This window comes from Colias eurytheme, chromosome 2 (genome assembly GCF_061535395.1).
Source record: "Colias eurytheme isolate Ceu_HAF_F1 chromosome 2, ilColEury1 Martin Lab GWU primary, whole genome shotgun sequence".
NCBI lineage: Eukaryota > Metazoa > Arthropoda > Insecta > Lepidoptera > Pieridae > Colias > Colias eurytheme.
The window spans coordinates 11,653,608-11,662,790 of record NC_142981.1 but is presented as its reverse complement, the minus strand read 5'-3'; the positions used below and the strand labels follow the sequence as shown (position 1 = coordinate 11,662,790).

Below are 9,183 nucleotides of genomic sequence, written 5' to 3'. Positions count from 1 at the left end.
ATTCATTTTCTACATCTAATCAAAATAAATTAAACGTTTATCTTTGCATAATTTGTAACGAAAATCACAGAATTTATGACTGTCCTACATTTAAGTCTAAAAACATTCAAGATAGGCTGTCGTATGTAAATAAATATAAATTATGTCGAAATTGCCTCAGACAAGGGCATCCTGTCAGTGACTGCCGCATGGGTTCATGTCGACAATGCCAGCAAAAACACAACACTCTTCTCCATAATTCTAATGATGACGTCACTGCCAATTTCAGCACAGATGAACAAGTTGAACCAAACGAATCTGTAGCAGCCTTTTCTAGACAAATGTCCAAACATGTTCTCCTATCTACAGCATTGATAGAAGTTTTTAACCCAATTAATAAGCAGGTAGAAAAGGTTCGTGCTCTCTTGGATTGTGGCAGCCAGTCTTCATTTGTCACTAAATCCCTGCAACGAAGAATGTCATTAAGAACTTGCCCATTGCAGGCAATGAATGTCATTGGCATTGGCAATAATTCTTCTAATACAGTGCACGAAAGCTGTCACACTCAATTAAAATCTCTAAATAGCAACTATAGCGTTACTCTTTCATGTCTTGTTCTCAACGAATTGACGGGCCGCTTACCTAAGACGCCAGTTAATATTCAAGGTCTCAAAATACCTAATTCTTTAACTTTGGCGGACCCTGAGTTCTACAAGCCAGCTCCGATTGAAGTTTTAATTGGAGCAGATATCTTCTGGGACATTCTAGAAAGCGAACAGCTTTCTTTAGGTCCTAATAATCCTAAATTGCAAAATTCTAAATTCGGCTGGATAATAGCTGGCCCAATCAATAATTCTCGTCGTAACGAAATTCATTGCAATCATGCCATAATTACAAACCCTACTTCTAACAAAATTCACAAAATGCTAACAAAATTTTGGGAGCTTGAAGAGCTACCCCAAAAAACTGTTCGAAGTCAAAATGACATAACATGCGAAAAACACTTTCTAAATACCACCACTCGCTTAGAAAGCGGCAGATTCTGTGTGAAGTTACCCCTAAAGGACTCACCTGATTGCCTCAGCGATTCATATTCTCAAGCTAAAAAACGATTCCTAAATCTTGAGAAAAGATTTAGACGAAATAATATCTAATCACCGGCTGTGATGATGAAGATCAACTTAAATACATTCAAAATTCAGTTTCAAACGCTCTAAATTCAGCTTGTTTTCCTCTACGAAAGTACAAAACTAATTCAAAAAACTTATTTCAAAATTTACACAAAGTAATATAGAACATTTAACAATCAGTGAGTCGTCGAGCACTCTCGGACTTTGTTGGGATCCATCGAAGGATGCCTTCAATTTTCCAATCGAAATTCCACTTCATACTGACAAAATCACAAAGAGACATATCCTCTCAAGTTCATTTCGAATCTTCGATCCTTTAGGTCTTTTGAGCCCGTGTATTATTCAACCAAAGATGTTGCTCCAAAAATTGTGGCTCAAGGGTGTTGAGTGGGATGAACCTGTGTCGCAGGATATCAAAAATGACTGGTTGGACATTGTAGATAATCTAAAGTTTCTTTCAAAATTCGATATTCCTCGCAGAGTTCTTTGTGATTCACCAAAAATCATCGAATTGCATTCGTTTAGCGATGCCTCTCAATGCGCTTACGGAGCTTGCATTTATATGAGATCCATATCTAAAGACGATGAGGTCATGGTGCGACTTCTTTGCTCTAAGTCCAAGGTGGCGCCACTAAAGCCCACCACGATTCCACGTTTAGAGCTTTGTGCCGCTGGTCTCTCTGCAAGACTCTGCAAACAAGTATTGGAGTCGATTAGATTCGTTCCTACAAGAGTCGTACATTGGAGTGATTCTTCAGTAGTGTTGGCCTGGATTAACAGCAATCCTAACAAACTAAAAACTTATGTGGCCAACAGGATAGGCGAAATACAGGAGCTCACTAGCCCACAATCTTGGCGATATGTGCCCACTAAATCCAATCCCGCTGATTTGATCTCACGCGGATTAAACGGCAGTCAACTGCCTCTTAACGATTTATGGTGGTGTGGTCCTGATTTCTTGCTCCGAGACGAGTCCCAATGGCCTAAACTTAACAAAAAATACGAAGAAGACTTACCTGAAGTCAAGGTCCATACAGCCGTCGAATCTGAAATAAATTTTGATTTTAAAAAATATTCTAAATTTACAAAACTTCAAAGAACTTTTAGTTACATTTTACGATTTTTACACAACTCTAAAAAACAAAATAAAAATAATAAACTTACCGGCATTTTATCAATTGACTAATTAAATTATTCTTTTCAAAAACTGCGTTACCTGCACTCGTCTTCGTGGTCAGACCTATAATCCAAAAATGGCTGACTTACCTTCAAATCGCGTCAACGTTGACTTTCCATTCAAGTCTGTTGGAGTGGACTATGCGGGCCCTTTCTTCATTCTAAATCGTAAAGGGCGCGGTGCTAGAGTAGATAAGTGCTACTTGTGTTTGTTTGTGTGTCTGCGTTTCAAATGCATTCACTTAGAGGTCGTGTCTGATTTGACAAAAGATGCTTATATTATGACACTTCGCAGATTTGTGGCACGCCGTGGAAAGCCAATCGAAATATTTTCCGACAACGGTAAAAATTTTGTAGCTGCCGCGAAAGAATTAAGTAGTTTTCTAAAGGCTAATCAGGAACCTCTCTCTGAGTTTGCTGCTCAGGAGGGAATACAAGTTTCTTTTATCCCCGCTTACGCTCCTCACTTTGGTGGAATATGGGAGGCCGGGGTTAAGTCCGCTAAATTTCATATAAAGCGAGTCATGGGCAATACTCATCTCACATTTGAGGAACTTTCGACATTGTTTGCTCAAGTGGAGGCCATTCTCAATAGCCGTCCTCTATGTCCCATGTCATCTTCCCCCAATGACTTCCTTTCCTTGTCCCCAGGGCACTTCTAAATCGGAAGACCATTGAATGCACTGCCGGCTCCTTCGTTGGATAACGCTAAAGAGAGCTCCCTGGATAGATATGGCAGACTTGAACAAATTCGCCAACACTTCTGGAAGAGATGGCAGAAAGAGAATATCTCAGAAATGCAACTACGAACCAAATGGAAGGTTGACAAATCAAAAATAAACGTCGGAGACCTCGTACTGCTTCAAGAGGATAATTCTCCACCACTTTGTTGGCGCATGGGGCGTATCGTTCGATTATTCCATGGAACAGACGGCGTTTGTCGAGTTGCGGACGTCGAAACTACAAGAGGCTGCGTTCGAAGACCTTTGGTTCGACTGTGTCCTCTGCCCACTTCTGAAGACCTTCAAGCTTGAAAATCTACGCTTTTCACCGGGGGGAGGATTATGTCTACGCCTGTTAATTTATAATAGCAATCGCGCGCGCACCGACATGGATTGTCATTTTTATTTATTATTTATTGGCCGGGTAGAATGTACTTTTTTTACTCACAAAGAAACTTTTGTACAAATGGGGCGTTGGTGTTGAAAATAAAATCTATATACAAGGACTATTGAGTTTCCCTAAAGAAATTCCAGTTCCCATGCCTAAAGCGGGAACAGTATACATGGTGTGTTTCAGCAATTCCCATTGCGGAAATTCTTCCACAAGTTGTAATTATACTTATAAAGGAATAATATTTCATCGGAAAATATTTTTTTTTATAAATAATGCCGTTTTTCCTTAAAATTATAGAATATTTACAAGTATTACGAGTGTCACCATAATAATCGAAATAACAATGAATGACACAGTCGACCATTCTTATTATCACGTTTGTTCGTATTGGAGCAAAAAGTCTCATATACTTAGGGATGTTATTCTAAAATAAACCGTAAATTCGTGCGTTAGGATACATATTCAAAAGCTTAATTTAATAGTTAAGTTAGTTTTCACTAAAATCAAGCTGTCCAATAAAAGGCATAGTTTACTTGTGTGTACTGTTGAGCTTTCAGTTTGAATGTGTTGATTTTGGCGACAGCGGTTTTCATACGAATTATGACATTATAGCACTTCTATGTGTCTTGTTATTTAGATTTCTATGGCTGTATACCTACTCCATGTATACCTACAATACAACTAGAAAAATCCCTGTTTCTTTAAAATTTGAACTTTCTACAGAATAATGTACAATAAAACAAGATACACTAGAAGTTACATAACTCATATTCTAATAACAAAAGCTCCGCACGTCCGTCGTAAGAAGAGCTTGAAGCGGATCTACATTATTTACGACAATCTTTATTCACAATTCAATGTCTTTATGCTTATAAAATTATTTAGAGTTGTGTCTGCTAATTCATTCGAAATTATAAAAAAATATTCTATTAAAACGCTAAGAAAATCGCAATACCTAAATTGTATAATTTTATCGTAAATCTTTATAACATTCGCGTGTCGTAGCGCCTCTACTGCGTAGCAAGGCGCTACGCGTAGCAGCCGTTTAATAATATTCTTTTTATTTCAGTATTATTTATCCAACTGAGATGGCAGGAGGATTAATAGATATATAATAGATATATATATTCTTGTCATTTAAATTTATATGTCGTATAATATATCATTTATTATTTGTTCCCTTCTCTAAAATATTAGCAAAAATTACATAAAGCGAGTACTTACGTAAGCGTGTGTTGCGTTTACGTAGGTAACTTGTCATCAAATTATAATGAATATTAGCACTCAATTGAATGCTTACATTACCTGTTTAAGACACCAGGCTCAAAATAACTAATAAGTATTGATTTAATATTATAATGAGGGTAAGAAAGATTACTAAAATACCACGAACTCAATGCGCAGTATTATTTACAAAGTTCCCAGATCAAAAGCCCTAAATAAGCCTTTAAATAATTCTAGGTCAATCCAAATTTCAGCCCAATTTATGTCCAATTTTTGTTTAATTTACCTTTAAATGAACCTACTTATCCACAAAAATTCATAACTTTTCATATTTCAATTCATATTTCCTTAAGCTTAAGCTTCAGTTACAAAACAACCTTGGTGGGGGCGGGGGTGCGTTGACGTCAATTCACCCTTGACATTGCTGGATCGATCGCCGCAGTCCCGAGGCCAAGTTTACAACGGCGCTTGAATGAACGTCTATTCAGGTATATTAATGAATGTACTGGACTTTTGATAAGATATTATGTATTAATGGACAGATATAAGGTGTTTATGAAGCTCTCGAGCGTTAAGAAAGTTATAAGGAAACTACATGATACTTATTCTAGGTACTGTTAGTGTTTTTGTTGTCAATTGATTCTGTTTTATGCTGGAGGCGACACTTGCGATTATTTCAAAATTTTGTTTTAATTTATGTCTCTTGTTATACCTACCTAACTGTAACTAACCTAGAAAGGAAACGTTTCTTATACTAATATCGTTTACATAACAACAAACACATTTTTAATAATATATGTAAGTATTAAAAATGTGTTTGTTGTTATGTAAACGAGCTTACATAACGTAAGTAGGTACGATAAGCACCAATATATTTAATACTTCCACCAATAATATCAATATTTATACATTTTTATTTTATTTTATTTTAATAAGGCTCATTAGCAGCTGTACATCGACATTATTCCAATGCTTATGTAATATCTCCTATAATCCGCCACCCCACAAAGTCGATTCTCTCATCCTAAAAATAATATCACTCCACCTTTATCAATAAAAGATTTTTATAAAGCATTCCCCAAAGCTTAGCAGTTTTGCGCCCTTTCGCGTGACCCTAACGACCTTGACCGCGCGTCTGACGTCATAGCTCCAGCTTCAACTCTGTGTTGCCTTTCAAATATCTATAAAGGAATATATAATATAAGTATTGCCTTTTGAACATATTCTTTAGGTACAGGAATAAAGACAGGAATATAATATTAAAATGGCTGTGGGATGTAGGTAACCCTTGTGTTATAGTAAAAATAGCATTAAAAATACCATACACTGGCACATAATAAACGCGCGAAATAAGGTTGGGCTTCATTTTAGGTTATATTTTCCATCTTCATGTAAATTATTTATAGTTAAAAGAAGCTTTCGATAAAGCTTTTACAAACTATTATGGGGTTTTGTTACCCATGTAAAATAAAAGAACTTTGTAGATTAAACTTTTATTCAGCGAAACTTTTATCTTTTATCTTATTCATTTATTATGAGATTTGCTCTGTGGATTTTCCTTTCTTTCTTTTTATTTATAAATTACTTCGAACTTTTGTATTGTAGTGGTAGAAAATAATTTCCTTAACTCTTAAGAAAGATTCATTCATGAATCATACTGCAATGTTGTACGGCATTACCATTTTAGGATTCAAAGACGACTGGTTATTGATGGATTAATGTATAATAACAAAGAACACAATATTCTCAATAATTGTTGCCGCATCTGGATATACAGAAACTTTAAAAGGAATGACGCAATCATTCAAATAAACCCAAGCACAGCATAACCCGATTATGCGGGTTTTTCGAAAAAGGCTGTATTTAAAATCGCACACGGAGTGCAAGTATTATATTATCTGTGCACGAAGTACCAAATATTGCAAATTAGGCGTCTTATCAACTCCCACGCGAAATATCCCAAGTTAGTGGAATACCTATACAATCACATAGGTTGTAAATACAAAGTCTATGTGTACTATCCCAAGCTAGTGGAATATACAATCAAATCTTTTGTAAATACAAAGTATATGTGTATTATCCCAAACTAGTGGAATATACAATCAAATCTTTTGTAAATACAAAGTATATGTGTATTATCCCAAACTAGTGGAATATACAATCAAATCGGTTGTAAATACAAACTCTATGTGTATGGGGAAGCCCTATATTCTGGCACTCCGCACAGGGCCGGGCGCCAAGCGAACCGGTTTGCAGTGGGTGTGCCAAGTGCTTTAACCCGCATCTTTGTAGCGAACGACGCAGTTTTAGATTTGTACATTATTAGCTGAAACGTGTGGATTTGAGGATGAAAATTATGTTTTGGTAAATCTAAGGCTTTATTTTAAACATTGGTAGGTGATAGCAAATTCATATGTTTTCAAAATTGATTTTAATTGCTTTGTCCGGTTGTAATAACTAATACCTAATGCTGACTGGAATACTACGTTTATAGGTGCTTCGTTCGTTCGGTACGTACTTTCTTCTACGCATTTATTTTTATAATGAAAAATCTTTGTTCTCCAGTGAATTAGTATAAAAGACTAATTTCATGCTAATTAAAAAAAAACAAATAACAATCCCATACACAATTTACAATGTAAGAAAAGTAATACGATGCCTAATTTCGGGTAGTAGCTCAACTGGCCCATTAGCTCAGTTGGTTAGAGCGTCGTGCTAATAACGCGAAGGTCGCGGGTTCGATCCCCTCATGGGCCATTAATCTTTTTTTAATATAATTTTGTAATTTATTCATACGAATCTTCAATTAAAATTAACATTCCTATTTTTTATTTAATAAGTTTTTGCACAAATAATTTTCTTTGCGAATTGATAAAATTTATAGCAGCTACGTGACATTTTTAGAGATATTTTACTTATAATACTTATGTATAGTTTTAAAAAGGGAAGAGGGTGGGTGTCTCCCTGCCTGCGTCAATACAACCACCTGATGCTAATTTATTTGTAGACCTTACCTTTAACGTAAAAAAACGTAACGAAGATAAAAATACATAGTATTGTTACAAAAGAAAAAAATACAGGAATTATTATCAAAAGAAAGCAATTTATTAAAATAAAACAATAATAGTAATTTGAAATACATATTATTTCACAAAATGTAAATTACGTAGTCACCTGGTATAATTAGCAGGTATAATAATTATTAATTATTATTATATTCATAATCTGTGGTATAGGTAATCTAATTTTATTGAGTAAATACTTTTTTTTGGAATAGCATACTTAAAGATTCATAATTTGTATTTAAAATCTGATTGTATAACTCTTAAATTCTCATCTTTTAATGCTTTTCTATTATACAGATCTGCAGATCATTGCTTCATTTGTTTTAAGAAAACCAAAAAACAAATCATTTTACATTTTTTACAGATATTAATTATGTTATTTCAATACCAAAGAATAAGCAGGTCTTCTTTCACAACTTAAAAACCATTCATATCCGTTTCATTCACCAATCTGTATTATTCATAAATTTTGTGATAAATTTCAAGCATCCTAACGCCATCTATTGAACATTTTAGTAAACATTTAACAATACGACTAGTAAATTCCATTGTTTTAAGGAGGAAATCAAGAAGCTTAATAAGCTTCTTGGAGGAAATCTAGATGCCATTTAAAAAAAAACTCAACTTTTTTCTAATGTCACATTATTAAATCCTCTTTGAAATAAAAAATACACACATAAGCATACGATTGTCTTTATTCATAAATTATTTAATATCTACAATAATTACAATACAGTAACAAAAATATCAAAATCAAATTCAAATTTCAAATTTCAAATTTATTTATTTGTTTCACAATTTTTTACACCTCATATAAATTGTAGTAAATCCCTGGTTAACCCACTAGGAAAAACCTGTGCGGGGTCAACCAGTGACCTCCGTCGGCTTAGCATATTTTTTAACAATATGATTTTAACAGTACATAATATTTAGAGACAGAAATTTTTATGTAGGTACAATCTTCAAACTTAGTTAGCCTTAACTTTAAAAATAAATAAATATATAAATAAATAAGATTAATATAGGTACATATAATATATATAAAGATATTCATTATAAAATGGTTTCTTACAAGTTATCTAATTATATGAGTATGTGTGTCTGTGTGTGTGAGTGAGTTTGTATGCGCTTGCGTGTACGTGTGTGTGCGTATGTATGTGTGTGTTTGTGTGATTTTTAGAGGATATCATACAAAATTTTTTCAGTGTCATCATAGCTTAATCCTTGAAACCAGTCGTGTGATACTGTTCGAAGTTTGTAATTAGATAGATTAGATATTTTAAACTCCTTATTAGCAAAATTATATAAGGCGGGGCCCAAGAAATTTATATGATTTCTGCTTTTTTTAAGATTAGTTCTAGGAATAATAAAAACTTTATTCTTTTTACGCTTTGAAGCCAGGGTTAAGTCACTATTATCTCTAGGGAAACTATGCTGTTTTAAAATAAGGCTATGAAAGAATAGTTGTCGCACTGTGAGAACTTTAAATTCTT

The 9,183-nt window shown here is 34.2% G+C and overlaps 1 non-coding gene and 1 pseudogene across 1 annotated transcript; both read left to right on the top strand.

Annotated features, from left to right (window-relative positions):
- The first annotated feature begins 2,748 nt into the window (after window positions 1–2,748).
- On the top strand, window positions 2,749–3,489 carry LOC149910704 (uncharacterized; annotated as a pseudogene).
- Window positions 3,490–7,308: 3,819 nt separating this feature from the next.
- Window positions 7,309–7,382, top strand: TRNAI-AAU (transfer RNA isoleucine (anticodon AAU)). The gene has a single exon. It is a non-coding gene; the product is annotated as a tRNA-Ile (tRNA).
- The last annotated feature ends 1,801 nt before the right edge of the window (window positions 7,383–9,183 follow it).